The following is a 19,557-nucleotide window of genomic DNA, read 5'->3' as shown; positions in this document are numbered from 1 at the left end:
GTTGTGGCTGAAATTTTAGTTGGTCTACCTGACCGTGGTTTGGTTTTAACAGAACCCCTCATTTTCCACTTCTTGATTAGAGTTTGAACACTGCTGATTGGCATTCTCAATTCCTTGGATATCTTTTTCTATCCCTTTCCTGTTTTATACAGTTCAACTACCTTTTTCCTGCAGATCCATTGACAATTCTTTTGCTTTCCCCATGACTCAGAATCCAGAAACGTCAGTGCAGCACTGGATGAAACATGCAAGGGTCTGTCAGGAGTCCAGAAACTCATTGACCTTTTATGCACACACACGAATTACAAGCAAACAGATAACAGGTGAGGATGGTTACCTTTAATAGCCATTCAAACCCCTTTGTGTCAACTTGCATGCATGTTATCAGGCCAAAAATCACCAGGGTATGTAAACTTTTTATCAGGGTCATTTAGGTAGTTTCTGTTGCCATTAAGATTTAAAAATATAAATAATAAATATATAATAATATAAATATAAATAATAAATGGCTTCAGCCAAACACTAACCACGAGTGAAAGAAATGTTTTTGTGTTATCATTCATCATTCTAAAAAAATGGCCAAGAAATCATAAATTCTGCCAGGGTATACAAACTTATGAAAACAACTGTAAATTGATGAAGAAATTATATTTTTTACATTTCTTTATTGGATATATGTTTTATAGCAAAAAGTAAAAAATATATATTTTTTTTTTCAAAGTTGTCGATATTTTTTTGCTGATAGCACAAAAAATAAAAACTGCAAAAGGTGATCAAATACCACCAAAAGAAAGCTCTTTTTGTGGGGGGAAAAAAAAAGGACATACATTTTGTTTGGGTACAGTGCCACACGACCGCCCAATTGTCAGCTAAAGCAATGCAGTGCCGTATCGCAAAAAATGACCTGGTCATGAAGGGGGTAAAATCTTCCGGGGCTGAAGTGGTTAAAGGAGAATTATACAAAAAATAAATAAAAATATTAGTTAAACCCACAAATGCTTTTTTTTTTTTTACCACTACTATTGATTTACACTGACTTTTGAAATTTACAAATGCAACAATTTGGAAGAAAGGTTTAGCACTGGGAAACACTTTTTGAAAGATAAGAAGTGCATTTTATATACAACTATATAGATCCGACCAAAATGAGGGACAAATGAGGCGGAAAGAGGGACTTTCTCCCACATAAGGGACAGTCCCTCGAAATCAAGGACAGTTGGGAGCTATGGTTCCTCTCACTTCCTGTTTTGACTATGAGACACAAAGTCACACTGGAACTATAATGAGCACTACAAACCAAAAATTATATTTAATAACCAAAGCAAACTCCCCCATCCATCCTTTATTTTTCTGAGAAATCAAATTTGAAAAACACCTCCCTAGCATTTCTGGTTGCGGCCATCTTGAGTAAGGGCAGATGATTCATGTAGCATTTACTTCCTGAAATCTATCCCAGGCATACAGGCAGGAGGGTGTGCTTAGCTGAGACTCCTGGGATGTATGAAATTTGTCTAGGCCTGAAACCAGGAAGTAACTGAAGAAATGTAAAAAAAAAAAAAAAAAAAAAAAGCTTAAGACAAGTAAATATAATACACCTTTCTATCTATATACTGATGCTAGCAGCTAAGGATTAAATATAGTAAATGGAGCGATTGAAGTTCCACTTTAGGACCAATATAATAATGAAAGCCATGTGCTCCCTGGAAGCAGAAGAGTTATAAAAATGGTGTGTTTACCTTCATCAGATTTAGTTGTTGGTAACATTGCAAACAATCATAACTGTGATAAGCTGGAGGAGAACCAACTGATAATGATGAGAACATTTTTTTAAAAAAAAGGGAAGGCACCTCAGGTGACCCATCAATCAAACAAAAAAAGTACAAAACGGGGGAAGGGAACTCGCTCTCAGTGTTTATTAAAGCCCTGATGCCCAATCTCTGTCCCTGTGGACACATGCGGCCTTTGGCACTTATTGTGCAGCCTTATCATGTACTATGTCTGCAGTCTCTGACCATCTCCCGTAGCATGTCTGCAGTCTCTGACCATCTCCCGTAGCATGTCTGCAGTCTCTGACCATCTCCCGTAGCATGTCTGCAGTCTCTGACCATCTCCCGTAGCATGTCTGCAGTCTCTGACCATCTCCCGTAGCATGTCTGCAGTCTCTGACCATCTCCCGTAGCATGTCTGCAGAGTCTGACCATCTCCCGTAGCATGTCTGCAGAGTCTGACCATCTCCCGTAGCATGTCAGCAGAGTCTGACCATCTCCCGTAGCATGTCTGCAGAGTCTGACCATCTCCCGTAGCATGTCTGCAGTCTCTGACCATCTCCTCTACTATGTCTGCAGTCTCTGACCATCTCCTGTACTATGTCTGCAGTCTCTGACCATCTCCTGTACTATGTCTGCAGTCTCTGACCATCTCCTGTACTATGTCTGCAGTCTCTGACCATCTCCTGTACTATGTCTGCAGTCTCTGACCATCTCCTGTACTATGTCTGCAGTCTCTGACCATCTCCTGTACTATGTCTGCAGTCTCTGACCATCTCCTGTACTATGTCTGCAGTCTCTGACCATCTCCTGTACTATGTCTGCAGTCTCTGACCATCTCCTGTACTATGTCTGCAGTCTCTGACCATCTCCTGTACTATGTCTGCAGTCTCTGACCATCTCCTGTACTATGTCTGCAGTCTCTGACCATCTCCTGTACTATGTCTGCAGTCTCTGACCATCTCCCGTACTATGTCTGCAGTCTCTGACCATCTCCTGTACTATGTCTGCAGTCTCTGACCATCTCCCGTATTATGTCTGCAGTCTCTGACAACTTTCTATAGTGTTACATTTACATAACATTTTATGTGGCAATTTGATGATGGTGCCATCCTTTTAGAGAGAACAACAGATGGAGGAATTGTCAGGGGGGAGTCCTGTGATTTCTGTATTAATATTCGCTATGTCTTCAGGTTTCTCCTCCCGGCCAATCAGGAAGCGGGTCCTGAGACCCGATTGACCAGGAGTCCTAATATCCGATAGGTTGCAAGTCCCAAGTCCTGATTGGCCGAGAGGAGAAGCGACCGCCAAAACTCGGGCGAGCAGAGCTACCGAAGCCACAGCCTGGATGGGCTAAGTGCAGGTCTGGCAGGGGGTCAGGTAAGCAAACAATGCGGTGATCAAGCAACGGGGGGTAAGCAGCGATTGATCAAGCGAGCACCGTGGGGGGGGCTTTGGTTAGCTGGCTGGCTTGGAGGGCCGAGAGCCTCTCCGCCCCAAGAAAACTATGCAGGCTAAACCCGCTTGTATCACTACTATGCAATATAACAGTGAATGACCATCTGACCCAACTAACAGTTTGAAAACTGAACAAACATTCCTGAAACAAACATTAATGCCGCGTACACACGACTGGACTTTCCGGCAGAAAAGGTCAGACGGTCTTCCCGACGGACTTTCAACTGAGTTACGATGGACTTCCGAATGAATGGACTTTCCCACACACGAACGGACCAAAGTCCATTTGTTTTTAATGTGATGAGGTACGACGGGACTAGAAAAGGAAGTTCAATAGCCAGTAGCCAATAGCTGCCCTTGCCTCGTATTTGGTCCGTCGGACCAGCATACAGATGAACGGTTTTCCCGATAGAAATTGAGTCCGTTGGAGAGATTTGATCTATTTCTAAGTCCGTCTGAATTTTTGAAGAAAAAAGTCTGATGAAGCCCACACACGATCGCAATATCCGACGAAAGGATTCTGTCGGACCTTTTCTGCCGGAAAGTTCGGGTCGTGTGTACGCGGCATTAGCATTAAATTCTTCTAGTGTATGGCCAGCTTAAAATATACAACCTGATTGTACCGTTTTTGTATAACCACTTCAGCTCCAGAAGATTTACCCCCCTTCATAACTGGTTATTGCGTGGTCATGGAACACTGTACCCAAATAAAATTTATATCATTTTTTTCCCCCCACAAATAGAGCTTTCTTTGGTGATTTTTGATCACCTCCGTGTTTTTTATTTTTTGTGATATAAACAAAAAAAAGATCAAAATTTAAAAAAAAATAATAAATACAATATTTTTTACTCTGCAATAAAACATATCCAATAAAAAAAATGTTAAATTAAAAAAAAAAAAAAAAAAAAAAATCGAAATTTCTACATAAATTTTGGCCACAATGTATTTTACTACATGTTTTTAATTAAAAATAAAAAAATAATTCCCCAAAAAGGCCCCTTTTACGCGGGCCAGATTTGTTTGACGGACTCCGCTGAGCCAACGGATGACAGGTCCCGCGCTCCTCTCTTGGAAAATCGGATGAAAACACACCGCCTATCCACTTTCAGCCGATCCGCCAGAGGAATGGAAAACAGGGTCACCATCCATCGAGATTTGGCGAACAGGATCGTATAGAGGTGGATGTCGATGGATGTCAGTGGACATGTCACCGCTGGCATCCACTGCTTCATAGGAAGGACAATGCAGGGTTTGATCAGGTCCGCCTAAAAAAATAAAAAAAAAATCGACAGGCGGACCCAATCGGTCAGCCTGTGTGAAAGGGGCCCAAATGTGTATATTGTGTTATATTTTACCAAAAAATCGGGTATTATATTGAGTTTTTTTGCAATAAAATTAATTAAAGTGTATTTTTCCCCCAAAAATTGAGTTTGAAAAGCTGCTGCCCACATACCGTGTGAGATAAAAAAAACTGCAATGACCATTTTATTCCCTAGGGCAGTGATGCTCACGCACTCTGCAGCATATTGGAGCATCATGGGAAATGTAGTTCCAAAACATCTGGGGTGCCAAGATTCGCCATCACTGCCCTAGGGTCTCTGCTAAAAATAATAATAATAAAAAAAAAAAAATTATATAATATATATATATATATATATATATATATATATATATATATATATATATATATATATATAATAGTTTATGGGTTCGTTGTAGTTTTCTAGCAAAAAATACCGATTGTGAGCAACAAGTGCCAGTAGAAGGCCTGGTCTTAAAGTGATAGCATATGTCCAGATTTAGGCACTTATCACAGGAACACGAGTCTCCCCTGCTAGCTTTACTCTCTACGTCTGTTCTGTTGACTATGAGAATGTTTGTTGCCCGGCTGTCAGTCTTTGCTTTGTTTGTAATGTACTCTGAGCTCTGATGACCCACAACGAGGGAAGCGATAAGGAATCCTGACACTCATTTACAGAACGCTCTCTCCAGGTCTGTGTCCCGGCCCCCCCGTACTGCGACATGTACATGTTCACCCAGGAAAGGAGCCCTTTAACTTCATAACGCAGTGCGCTGTCCTAGGCATTTTTGTGTGATGCGCTGGGTAGACTCTTTAAAATCATTGAGCCGCACATGTACCAAAAAAAAAAAACTCCAGCACAACTTTTTTTTTTTTTTTTTTAGCAACACACAGAGCATATGGAGCTGTAAATGCGTGTTTTGTGGTGCAATTAAAGTGCTTGTAAATTCTTCCATATACCCAGTGAAGTGACTGGCTTCAGTAATACACAGAGACTAAACCAATCCTCCTACATAAGTTGTACCCGATTATCAGTAGTCTTCTCTGAGCCATCAGAAAACCAGGAGCTGAGAGCTGAATTTACACTCTGCAGAGCTCAGTGAGGAGAGCTCCGAGAGCTGATTGGAGGGAAGGGACACACCCCCTTCACACAGCACCCTGGAACAGAGCTATCAATTCACCAATTTATTGTTCTCCTCTAGATACCCAGTCACAGGTTGTGTGCTGGAGATCCCTCCCCTGTCACCTTTGTCTCTTGGTGTCAGGAAAACTTGTCAGAAGTGACTCATGCTGATAGCAGAGGAAGGAGGCAGCAGACAGACATTACATTTAGTGCTCTGGACTGAGACAAGTACACACTATAGAGGGATATGCTTTGTTCTTATTTCATGTCTGAGGTTATCTTGGCAAGTTGGTGATTTACCAATGCTGGAGTGCAAAGGACCTGGTGCAGCTGTGTAGGGAAGCCAATCAGCTCTTAACTGCAGCTTCTGTGTGCATCAGCTTTAGTAAATCACCCTCCATGTGTTGTGGGAACATTATGCCGTGAATGAGCGCCTACATTTTTTTTTTTTTTTTCGGTCTGAACCGCTCTCAGGCCCTGTTTACACTTGGGCGTAGTAGAAGCGCAAGCAGAAACGAGCGTTTGTTACCCTAACACTTCACATTGCTGATATGTGCCTGCTGTACCATGTACTTTTATGTGAATGTCTCTTGTTCTCTTTTTATTGCTTACTTTATGTGAAATCCCTGGTGTTCCTGCCAGTCAATCTGGTTCCCCATAAAAACTGACCACACTAAGCACGAGAGTACTTAGTAGTCAGTTCTCTAGCCATGCTGGGAACTCAGTGTGTTCTCCTATGATCAGACTAGTCCCGACACCGGCGGGGCATGATTCCTCCCCCCCCACGACAACAACGGTGGGGCATGCTTCCTCCACCCCCCACGACAACAACGGCGGGGCATGCTTCCTCCACCCCCCACGTCAACAACGGCGGGGCATGCTTCCTCCACCCCCCACGTCAACAACGGCGGGGCATGCTTCCTCCACCCCCCACGTCAACAACGGCGGGGCATGCTTCCTCCACCCCCCACGACAACAACGGCGGGGCATGCTTCCTCCACCCCCCACGTCAACAACGGCGGGGCATGCTTCCTCCACCCCCCACGACAACAACGGCGGGGCATGCTTCCTCCACCCCCCACGACAACAACGGCGGGGCATGCTTCCTCCACCCCCCACGACAACAACGGCGAGGCATGCTTCCTCCACCCCCCACGACAACAACGGCGGGGCATACTTCCTCCACCCCCCACGACAACAACGGCGGGGCATGCTTCCTCCACCCCCCACGACAACAACGGCGGGGCATGCTTCTCCTCCCCCCCCACGACAACAACGGCGGGGCATGCTTCTCCCCCCCCCCCCACGACAACAACGGCGGGGCATGCTTCTCCCCCCCCCCACGACAACAACGGCAGGGCATGCTTCTCCCCCCCCCCACGACAACAACGGCAGGGCATGCTTCTCCCCCCCCCCCCCCCACGACAACAACAGCACTGCATGCTTCTCCCCCCCCCCACGACAACAACGGCAGGGCATGCTTCTCCCCCCCCCACGACAACAACGGCAGGGCATGCTTCTCCCCCCCCCACGACAACAACGGCAGGGCATGCTTCTCCCCCCCCCCACGACAACAACGGCAGGGCATGCTTCTCCCCCCCCCCACGACAACAACGGCGGGGCATGCTCCCCCCCCCCATGACAACAACGGCGGGGCATGCTTCCCCCCCCCACGACAACAACGGCGGGGCATGCTTCCCCCCCCCACGACAACAACGGCGGGGCATGCTTCCCCCCCCACGACAACGGCAGGGCATGCTTTCCCCCCCCCCACGACAACAACGGCAGGGCATGCTTCTCCCCCCCCCCACGACAACAACGGCAGGGCATGCTTCTCCCCCCCCCCCACGACAACAACGGCAGGGCATGCTTCTCCCCCCCCCCACGACAACAACGGCAGGGCATGCTTCTCCCCCCCCCCACGACAACAACGGCAGGGCATGCTTCTCCCCCCCCCACGACAACAACAGCAGGGCATGCTTCTCCCACGACAACAACGGCGGGGAATGCTTCTTCAACCCCCCCACGACAACAACCACTAGCCATTTATGACATCAACTTAACATTGACACCCGCTGCAGAGCGCAACTGAAGTGCATTTTCAACGTGATGCAGGAAACTCTGATGGAACTCTGGTTTCCCATTCTGCTATGAACTGGCCCGAAGAGCTACAGACAAAGGCTTTCATCATGCCAACTTGTCAAGATCATCAAGCAGCAAAACTCCCACAACTCCTAGACACAAATACTTTGTAACAATAACCTTAAAAATATAAAAGAGAAACAACAAAGTAAAAATAGCACAGCAACACTTGGCCAAACAGGATTCCCATGACAAAACGGAACCTGAAGACTGGGCCCACCTGATCTACACCTACATCAAAGCCATGGGGGGCATCTCCTATTCTGGGGCATAACCCTCTGAACAGGCCAATCTAGAGAATTCAGAGGAAACGAATTACAGCACAAAGTTAATCATCCAATTCACAGGTAACGTTCCACCATCTCCCACACCCTTAGAAGTTTCAGACAAGGGCCTGAATCATGCCAACTTGGCAAGATGAACGTTCAGCAGAACCACTGCCAGCTAGACACAAAACGCTTTGTAACAATTAAATATAAAAACAGAAAAGGTGCAACAAAAAAAATAACAAACCATACTGTAAATAACTAAATTTTTTCAATATAGCAAAGATCAACCAATACATATATATAAATCTAACATAAATTTGACACACATATATATATATATATATATACACATACACACACACACACACACACACACTAATAAAAAAAAACACTGTATCAGGGCAGCACAGTGGTGTAGTGGTTGTAGCACTTTCACATAGCAGTAAAAAGGGCCGCTGGTTCCAATACCAACCATGACACTGCCACTTCCCAGGAGTTTGCATGTTCTCCCTGTGCCTGAGTGGGTTTCCTCTGGGTACTCTGGTTTCCTCCTACACCCCAAAGACATGCTGGTAGGTTAATTGGCCCTAGTATATGAATGTGAGTTAGGAACCGATGCAAATGTATATGTAAAGCGCTGCGTAAATTGACAGCGCTATACAAGTACCCCAAATAAATAACAAAAAATAAACAAAGATTAACCTATAAAAGAACTTTAAATATAAAAAAGAAAATAACAAAAAACATGCTGTAAATAACCCAAAATAACAAAAGATCAATATATATATATATAAAAAAAACAATTAAACAAAACATAAACAAAAACATAAAACACACTGTAAATATAACAAAATATTAACTATAACTAAAAAAGTTTTTATTATATACACATACATTATATATATATATATATATATATATATATATTATATAACAAAAAAAATATATATATTTAGCACATCAAAATGGATGGACATGCAGGATTAGCCATATGATAAAAAAGGTACTTAAAGAACTTTTTGTGGCACACCTGAACTCTGCCAAGATCAAAGCCATGTTCCCGCATCCTATTGCGCAGGTTAACCCTTTACTCTACGATCCAGGTTTCCGGTCTAACCATCAGTCACTCTGAATCCTAATTCCAAACAGGACGCACAAAACTGATTTTTCTCCCCCACATTTTAACGTGGCGACAATAAACCAGCACCCCTTGCGCCTACCCCAGCAGATTCCCAACCTGCAGACCGCGACACGTTGTTAAACATTATAGCAAAGTTATCGATCAACTTTATGTCTCATGAGTTGTTTGTGTTTGGACTCAGGAAGGCGTAGCTCTCTCCCCCCCGGGGCTGACCTGCTCTACAAAGTATGCAAATAAAAAATGTAAAAATGTCACCGATCAAACTGAGATTTTTGGAAGTTGTTGGGTGTCCCGTGTGAGAAGGCTGCCGGTTGGGAGGACGCAGCTTTGGAGTGAGGGGGGTCTCAGCTTTGGAGTGAGGGGGGTCTCAGCTTTGGAGTGAGGGGGGTCTCAGCTTTGGAGTGAGGGGGGTCTCAGCTTTGGCGTGAGGGGATCTCAGCTTTTGGCGTGAGGGGATCTCAGCTTTTGGCGTGAGGGGATCTCAGCTTTTGGCGTGAGGGGATCTCAGCTTTTGGCGTGATGGGATCTCAGCTTTTGGCGTGAGGGGATCTCAGCTTTTGGCGTGAGGGGATCTCAGCTTTTGGCGTGAGGGGATCTCAGCTTTTGGCGTGAGGGGATCTCAGCTTTTGGCGTGAGGGGATCTCAGCTTTTGGCGTGAGGGGATCTCAGCTTTGGAGTGAGGGGATCTCAGCTTTGGAGTGAGGGGCTCTCAGGTAAGATTCGGCCACATGGCAGCTTTTTTATTTACCTGTTTGCTGCAGAGATTTAGAGGGGGGTCCGCCGGTCTCATCCTTTTCGGTGGAGGGGACAAAAGTCAGCGATGGGATTTGACAGTCGCAGTGTGATCCCCAGGAGGGAGGCAGGAATTTCCTGTAAGTGGATCAGGCCAGGTGAGAGAGGAGAGGGGCAGAGTACATTCAGGAAGACACGAGCAGAATGGGAGAGACAGGTGGAGGAGGGGAGGCAGGTGAGGACACACCTACTCGGCTCACACGTCACTCACAAGGCAGGCTGGGACAGGCAGGACAGGGGGGTTGCCAGGAACAAGCTAGGCCTGTCCCTGCACAATGCATGAGGCTGCACACCATAGACAGAAGCACGGCCCTTTCCAACTGACCCAGGAAAAGAGAATAATTCGCACAATTTAGCCCCCCGGTCACACTGATCAGTTTTTCATGCACTTTGGTGTTTAAAAAGTAAAATAAACGGGCATGAAAAACATATCCCTTTAGGCTCGATTTACATCAAGGCATGTTGCTTTTGAGCGTTTCTGCAGTGCTTGTTGCTGTGCTTTCTGCTTTTTTTTTTTTTTTTTTTTTTACCGTGAGTTGGCCGCGATTTTGCCACATTTGTGTTTTCTGCTTTTTTTTTGTTTGTTTTTTTTTTTTTTGGGCGGATTGAAAAATGCAAATTGTGGCGAAATTTTAGTAAAAACACACTACATTCTTTCCTGCATCTTCTCCATTGAAGTCTATTGAACCAAAAAACACGAAAAAAAAGCACCAGTTTGCATTAAAGCTCTTGTTGACATTGAACGTGGCTTTCAAATTGTGCGACTTCCTCTGAACTCACACAATTTCAATTCCGCATTTCAGTTCAACTTTGGGGGCAACTGTGCGGGTTTATGCACAGATGTCTATTAAAGTCGCCAAAAGTAGTGCAGGAACTACTTTTGGAAATCGGTGCAGCGCTACAAAGTCGGTGGCGCACTGATTGGGACGTTCCCATTGCCGGAAATTGGCTGCGATTTGACATGCATTTTGACCTGTCATATCGCGCTGATGTGAACAGAGGTTAAAAAAGTCCCTTACTTGTTCCAAAAATGTAGAGGCACAAAAATGCATTGATGTGAACGTATTCCGTAGGGACCCATGTTAAAATAATGTCCGGCGTTTCTGCAAAAAGCATGAAAAAACGCATTGGTGCGAATGGAGCCTATTAATCATATAGAACGCTTCACACCAATGCGCTGTAGGTGTGGTGCGTTTCAGGGCTAATTTGCACTAGTGCATATTTTTTGCTCAGCTGTAAAATGCTGGTAATGCAAGGACAATTAGACCCCTTTCACACCAGGGCGTTTTGCAGGCGCTATATCGTTAGAAAAAAATAGCGCCTGCAATCCGCCCTAAAAAAAGCTGCACCATTGTCTGTAGTGTGAAAGCCCGAGGTGCGCTGGCAGAACGTCAGGGAAAAGTCCTGCCAGCAGCTTCTTTGGAGCGGTGTGTTTACTGCTCCCCATTGAAATCAATGGGACAGCGCTGTAATACCGCAGGCAAAACGCCGCTATTTTTAGTAAAGGTTTTAACCCTTTCTCGGCTGCTAGCGGGGGTAAAAGCTCCCCGCTAGTGGCCGAAATGTGCCGCAAATCCGGCGGTAAAACGCCGCTAAAAATAAGCTATGCATTTTATTGCAAGTCAGTGTGATTTCAGGCCTAAGGCTGCCTTCGTAGTGCTCTGCTGCAAAAGCGCAGTAAAAACGCATATGTGTTTATGTCGCGTTTCAGTGCATTTTCTGGGTGCTTATTACCCAGCATGTATGGGGGCCAGTTCACACCACATGTAGTCCAGTGCGTATTTTTCTGCATCAAAGAGGCACGGAAAGTAGGTTATATGGTTTACAATGGCATAGTTCACACCAGTGCGGTCAATTCCAGTGCGTTCTAGTTCCAGAAAAAGAATTAGAACATGCTGCATTTTTTCTGCACTGGACTGTACTGGAACCTGGTAAAACGCATCAGAAGCACACTGGAACGCACATATCCCTGTTTAGGGCCAGTTCACACCACATGCAGTCCAGTGCGTTTTTTTTTCTGCATCAAAAACGCATGGAAGCAGTTCTAATGCCCAAAAAAACTTAGAACATGCTGCATTTTTATCTGCACTGAACTGTACTGGAACATGATAAAGCACATAAAAACACACACATAATGCTCCTAAACACACTGGAACACATGTCCTTTTTTAAGCTGAAGAAAAAAGGGGGGAATGCATCAGAAGGCATCAAAAATACACACGCAGAAAAGCATCCGGACTGTGTTTCTATTGTGTGAACTGGCCCTTAAGATAAAGATAGAAAGAGGGGAAGAAATGCACTGGAATGTTTTAATAATGTATCAAAAACACACCAAAACGCAAAATGCATCTGTAGGAATGCATCTGGAAAACATCCGAACTGCGTTTCTGTGGTGTGAACAGGCTCTGAAACTTGGACATGTGACTCATAAAACGCACCAAAAATGCATCCGCAGTGTGGTTTTGATGCATTTTCCATGAATTTCAATGGGGAGGTATGTTTTTGGTGCAAGCTGTATGGTTGCTGATGGTAATTTTAATGTGTTTTTGCATTGGAGCTTTATTAAATTATAGGTATTGGAATTGCCTTTCAAATTTGGCTGTTAGTGAACATAACGAATACAAATTTATCTGAACTTACGAATAATGCGAAATACCAAATGTCGTATCTAAACGAATGAAACGAATTGAAGTAATAATAATAAAAAACATTTTATTATTATTTATTATTAATTCATTCCGTTCCATTAGTTTAGATCCGGCACTTGTTATTTCGAATAATTTGTAACTTCAAAGCCATGCAAAACAAAGTTTAATATAGATTATTTTATATAATGTCTATATATGTAAAAATATTGTAATTATACATTTTTATCTGTTTGTATTTTTGTCGAATCACTCTCTATTCTCGCTCTCCCTCTCTCTTTCTTCTCTCTCTCTTCTATCTCCCTCTTTTTCTCTCTCTCCTCTCTATTCTCTCTCTCTTCTCTTTTCTCTCTCTCGCTCTCTCTCTTCTCTTTTCTCTCTATTCTCTCTCTCTCCCCTCTCTATTCTCTCTCCTCTCTCTCCCCTCTATTCTCTCTCTTTCTATTTTCTCTCTCTCTCCTCTCTACTCTCTGTCTCTCTCCCCCCTCTATTCTCTCTCTTTCTATTCTCTCTCTCTCCTCTCCATTCTCTATTCTCTCTCTCCCTCTCCTCTCTATTCTTTATATTCTCTCTCTCTCTCTCTCTCTCTCTCTCTCTCTCTTTCTTCTCTCTCTCTTCTTTCTCTCTCTCTTCTTTCTCTCTTTTTCTCCTCTCTATTCTCTCTCACAGTCTCTCTTATCTCTCTCGCTCTCTCTTCTCTATTCTCTCTCCCCTCTCTATTCTCTCTCTTTCTTCTCTCTCCCCTCTATTCTTGCTCTCTCTCTCTTTCCTCTCTATTCTCTCTCTCTCTCTCTCCTCTCTAGTCTTTCTATTCTCGCTCTCTCTTTCTTCTCTCTCTCTCTCTCTGCACTCTTTTCTCTTTTCGCTCTATTCTCTCTCTCTCTCCCCTCTCTATTCTCTATATTCTCTCTCTCTCCCCTCTCTATTCTCTGTTTCTTCTCTCTCTCCCTCCTCTCTATTCCCTCTCTCTCCTCTCTATTCCCATTCTCTACTCTCTCTCCACTCTATTCTCTATATTCTCTCTCTCTCTCTCTTTCTTCTCTCTCTCTCTCTTCTAGCTCTCTCTTTCTTCTCTCGCTCTTCTCTCTCCCTCTTTCTTCTCTCTCTCTCTTTCCCCTCTTCTCTCTTTCGTCTCCCGCTCTCTCTTTTCTATTCTCTCTCTCTCTATTCTCTCTCTTCTCTTGCCTCTCTTCTCTCCTCTTTCTCTCGCTCCTCTCTTTTCTCTATTCACTCTCTTAATTCTTTCTTTCTCTTTCTTCTTCTATCTTTCTTTTCTCGCTTTCTCTTTCCTCTCTCCCTCTCTTTCTTCTGTCTCTCTTTCCCCCTCTTCTCTCTTTCTCCTCTCTCTTTCTTCTCTCTCTTCTTTTTTTTACTTAGAAAAAAACAACTTTATTGATATGAAGCACATTTTACAAGCCATTCGGGTAAATGTAGCCATAGAAGGTCAGTTACATATTATGACAGCAAAATCAAATATGCATAACTATTACAGGGTGTGTATACACATATTTGCAGGTGCAGTAAATCAGTTGGAAATTTAATGCAACCTATAAACATGTGTGCCATAGGTGCAGGGGAACATTGCACTGGGTATGAAACAATTATACACAAGTTTCTCCATCCTTCAACCATCTATCTCAGATCTTGTAATATTTTTGTGTAGATCCCCTGTGTGCGTAGGTCAGTTTGTTGAATGGCAGGGTGTCATTAACTGCTTTTTTCTATAACTGTAGCATGGGGGGCACATTTTGCATCCATCTCTGAGCTATCAATTTAAGTGCTAGAGATAATGTTTCAAAAATGAATATTGTGTGATACTTGTCCACCTCTACGTCTGGCAGTAGCCCCAAAATACATAACTTAGGGTCCAGTACCACAGGGATCCCATATTATCATGGAGGAACCGGACAACCTGCGTCCAATACGTCTGAACATGAGGCAGCTCCATATTGGGTCAGCCCTGCACAAGCGACACGTCGGATCCGGCGTGTGCTGGAGCTTTGCCAATCTCATCGGCGTGAGGTAGGCTTTGTGTACTATATACAGTCGTGTCAGTCTATTGGACAGCTTGGGAGATACTGTCTTGCTTCCCTCTAACATTGCATTCCAGTAAGTGTCATCTATGGGTCCTACGTCCTGTTCCCATACCGTCTTGGCCTTGTGTGACACAGCAGATGCACCTCATTGTCTAATTGTGTAATACAGGTATGATATAAGCTTGGAGGGTCATCTCCCAAAACTATACTCCGCGCGGGGGGCTCCATCCTTACATCCAAGACTGGTAACTGGGCTCTAAGTGCGTGACAGAGCTGCAGGTATTTAAATGCTAGTTGAGAATAAATTCATATTCGTTACGTTCACTAACAGTGAAATTTAAAATGAAATTCCAATACCTGTAATTTAATAGTTAGTTATTATTAGTTAGTTATTCTTTAGAATTTCCATATTTTTGTTTTGAATTTACGAATTTCGAAATTTACGAATCATAACGAATAACCCGAAAAACACCATTTAAAAAAAAAATCTAAAACATTCATAAACACAGATCTTGATGTTTTTAATGATTTTAAGGGCAGAGGAGAGATTTGAGGTTCTTATAGACCCCATAGCTCTCCATAAAGAGGACCTGTCACATGCCTTTTGCTAATAAAAAATTGTCACCGGCGCAAAATACAAAAGTCTGTGTAGTCTGCTGCAGCTATAGTACCTTCACGAAGTGAAATGTGCTCAATAATGATGATGTATAAGCAACCGCACTAACTTCAATATAAATGTAATCCTGTGAAATATAAATGCAAGTAAAAAGTACAAATAAAAAATCATATATGGACCATCACCACTGTGTGCTAGGGCCCAAGTATTTAGACATACGATATTGAAATCAAATTATCAAACAAATTATCCATCAAAAGTGAATGGTGATACTAATTTCTCACCAAATCGCCATGTAATATGAGCATGATTATTCAATCCACCAGGGAAGCTTCCTGATGACACATTATTCATGCGAAATGTGTTGAGGCATAGTGGCGCGACGCATATGTCACTTCCTGCCCTTGGTTAACATCATATGCAAGACTTGAGACGCACGTCCATTCCTACAGTGCCTTGCGAAAGTATTCTGCCCCCTTGAACTTTTCAACCTTTTGCCACATTTCAGGCTTCAAACATAAAGATATAACATTTAAATTTTTTGTGAAGAATCACCAACAAGTGGGACACAATTGTGAAGTGGAACGAAATCTATTGGATATTTTAAACTTTTTTAGCAAATAAAAAACTGAAAAGTGGTGCGTGCAAAATTATTCGGCCCCTTTACTTTCAGTGCAGCAAACTCACTCCAGAAGTTCAGCGAGGATCTCTGAATGATCCAATGTTGTCCTAAATGACTGATGGTGATAAATAGAATCCACCTGTGTGTAATCAAGTCTCTGTATAAATGCACCTGCTCTGTGATAGTCTCAGGGTTCTGTTGAAAGCGCAGAGAGCATCATGAAGACCAAGGAACACACCAGGCAGGTCCGTAATACTGTTGTGGAGAAGTTTAAAGCCGGATTTGGATACAAAAAGATTTCCCAAGCTTTAAACATCCCAAGGAGCACTGTGCAAGCGATCATTTTGAAATGGAAGGAGTATCCGACCACTGCAAATCTACCAAGACCTGGCCGTCCCTCTAAACTTTCAGCTCAGACAAGGAGAAGACTGATCAGAGATGCAGCCAAGAGGCCCATGATCACTCTGGATGAACTGCAGAGAACTACAGCTGAGGTGGGAGAGTCTGTCCATAGGACAACAATCAGTCGTACACTGCACAAATCTGGCCTTTATGGAAGAGTGGCAATAAGAAAGCCATTTCTCAAAGATATCCATAAAAAGTCTCGTCTAAAGTTTGCCACAAGCCACGTGGGAGACACACCCAACATGTGGAAGAAGGTGCTCTGGTCAGATGAAACCAAAATCCAACTTTTGGCCCACAATGCAAAACGATATGTTTGGCGTAAAAGCAACACAGCTCATCACCCTCAACACACCATCCCCACTGTCAAACATGGTGGTGGCAGCATCATGGTTTGGGCCTGCTTTTCTTCAGCAGGGACAGGGAAGATGGTTAAAATTGAGGGGGAGATGGATGCAGCCAAATACAGGACCATTCTGGATGAAAACCTGTTGGAGTCTGCAAAAGACCTGAAACTGGGACGGAGATTTATCTTCCAACAAGAAAATGATCCCAAACATACAGCAAAATCTACAAAGGAATGGTTCACAAATAAACGTATCCAGGTGTTAGAATGGCCAAGTCAAAGTCCAGACCTGAATCCAATCGAGAATCTGTGGAAAGAGCTGAAAACTGCTGTTCACAAACGCTCTCCATCCAACCTCACTGAGCTCGAGCTGTTTTGCAAGGAAGAATGGGCAAGAATTTCAGTCTCTCGATGTGCAAAACTGATAGAGACATACCCCAAGCGACTTGCAGCTGTAATCGCAGCAAAAGGTGGCTCTACAAAGTATTAACGCAAGGGGGCCGAATAATTTTGCACGCCCCACTTTTCATTTTTTATTAGTTAAAAAAGTTTCAAAAATCCAATAGATTTCGTTCCACTTCACAATTGTGTCCCACTTGTTGGTGATTCTTCACAAAAAATAAAAATTTTATATCTTTATGTTTGAAGCCTGAAATGTGGCAAAAGGTTGAAAAGTTCAAGGGGGCCGAATACTTTCGCAAGGCACTGTATGTACGAAACAGCTTGCATGCCATAGATCCGGATCGCTGGATAGACTCTGTGAGTTGGCAATTTTATATTGGGTGTTTTATGCAAAAGTCAATAAATATGATAGCATTTCTCTTATTTCCTAAATGAGTGAGAGGGGAGACCCATTTGAGTGGACACAGGATCCCTGGTGGATTGAATAATCACGCTCACATTAAATTGCAATTTGGTAAGTAAGAAATTTGGATGGTGGAGGATTATGCACAGGATTTGTGGTGAACAACATGCACAGCACAGAACTGGACAGTGGAGGCCGGTGCTCAATAATTTGGGGGGGGGCAAACAAACCTGGCCCCCTCACTTGCATTACCACTACCGGGTGGCCTTACCTTAGGCTGCTCCTTGCTCCAGCTCGCTCCAGCTTGTTGTGGGAAGTTCTGGGTCGTTGCTTCTAATCCCGGACAAACAGGAAGTGGGTCCTGATACCCGATTGGCCAGGAATCCTAAGACTCCCTGGCCAATCGGGTCTCAGGAGCTGCTTCCTGATTGGCTGGGAAGAGAAGCAGGAAGACATTAGCGAATATTAATTCCCTATTGTCACACAACTGGGTGGGACCAGGGCGCAGTGCTATGCGCCCCGAGCCCACACTTTATTAAAGCCAATTAGAGCCTTTGGCTCTAATCATGTGGGATGAGGGCGCAGTGCTCTGCGCCACGAGCCCACACTTTTTTAAAGCCAATTAGAGCCTTTGGCTCTAATCATGTGCTTCAAAAATAAATAAAAAAAACCTCACTGAAATACATGCGTCCGATGCCCTGTAAAAAAATTAAAGCAACAGTGTAAAAAATACATTTTTTTAAAAAAGTAAAAAGGGTAAGAAAATGAAAGCGCCCCCATGCTCATGTACAAAGGCGTATGCACGCATCTGACCCATATTGGTGTGTAAACAGTGAATTGCACCACACATGTAAGTTATCACCACAAACATCAGATCATTGGTAGTGATTCTAGCACTAGACCACCTTTGCAAATCTGAAGTGGGGCAGAAACACACCCGCACTTGGTGAATCATGCTTAACATACTTCCTGCTGGAATATGGGAGTCCTAAGACTCCCTGTCCAATCAGATCTCAGGACCCACTTCCTGATTGGCCGGGAAGAAAAGTAGGAAGACATTAGAAATATCAATTCACTATTGTGAGACAACTGGGTGGGCTCAGGGCGCAGTGGTCTGCGCCCCAAGCCCACCCTTTTTTGAAGCCAATTAGAGCCTCTGGCTCTAATCATGTGCTTAAAAAAAAAAAGAAAAAACATTGAAGTCCATGCGTGCCCTGTAGATTAGGGGCCAGGCACATGGATTAGGGGGGCGGTGCACCCAATGGAGTGGCCGCCACTGGATTTGGACACTAATAATAACTTGAGGAGAGTGAATTAGTATCACCATTCACTTTTTATGGCCATTGTGTGATAATTTGATTTCAATATCGTATGTCTAAATACTTGGGCCCTAGCAGACAGTGGTGTTGGTTCATATGTGATTTTTTTTATACAGTATATTTTTTTTATTTGTACTTTTTACATTTACTGTATTTATCAGCGTAAAACATGCACATTCATGTTAAGAGGGAAGTTTCAGGAAAAAAATTACATTTTAAATAAGGAACTTTGAAGCAAAATAAGGGGAAGTGCCCATCTTCAGCCTCACCATTGCCATCAATGCAGTCAGATCAATGCCCATCTGCAGCCTCGCAAGTGCCATCAATGCAGCCTCATCAGTCCACATCAATGTAGCCTCATCAGTCCACATCAATGTAGCCTCATCAGTCCATATCGATGCAGCAGCTTCACCATTGCCATGAATGCAGCAGCCTCACCATTGCCATCAATGCAGTAGCCTCACCATTGCTTTAATGCAGCAGCCTCACCAGTGCCTTCAATGCCACAGCCTCACCATTGCCTTCAATGCCGCAGCCTCCCCATTGCCTTCAATGCAGCAGCCTCACCATTGCCTTCAATGCCGTAGCCTCACCATTGCCCTTCAATGCAGCAGCCTCACCATTGCCCTTCAATGCAGCAGCCTCACCATTGCCCTTCAATGCAGCAGCCTCACCATTGCCATCAATACAGCAGCCTCACCAGTGCCTTCAATGCTGCAGCCTCACCATTGCCTTCAATGCTGCAGCCTCACCATTGACTTTCAACGCAGCAGC

At 43.9% G+C, this 19,557-nt stretch overlaps 1 protein-coding gene across 1 annotated transcript in view; it reads right to left on the bottom strand.

Moving 5' to 3' along the window:
- The window catches only part of LOC143929789 (uncharacterized), a 73,982-nt gene extending 64,732 nt beyond the window's left edge, over positions 1 to 9,250 (bottom strand). Inside the window, exon 1 of the mRNA XM_077453766.1 lies at positions 9,090 to 9,250. The gene's annotated coding sequence lies outside the window, so the exon portion shown is untranslated. The remainder of the gene's footprint in view (positions 1 to 9,089) is intronic.
- Positions 9,251 to 19,557: the final 10,307 nt, after the last annotated feature.

The sequence above is a fragment of the Lithobates pipiens genome, unplaced genomic scaffold, assembly GCF_037356315.1.
Source record: "Lithobates pipiens isolate NorthernLeopardFrog02 unplaced genomic scaffold, aLitPip1_a1.2 Scaffold_25, whole genome shotgun sequence".
Lineage (NCBI taxonomy): Eukaryota > Metazoa > Chordata > Amphibia > Anura > Ranidae > Lithobates > Lithobates pipiens.
This window is presented reverse-complemented; position numbering and strand designations above follow the sequence as displayed.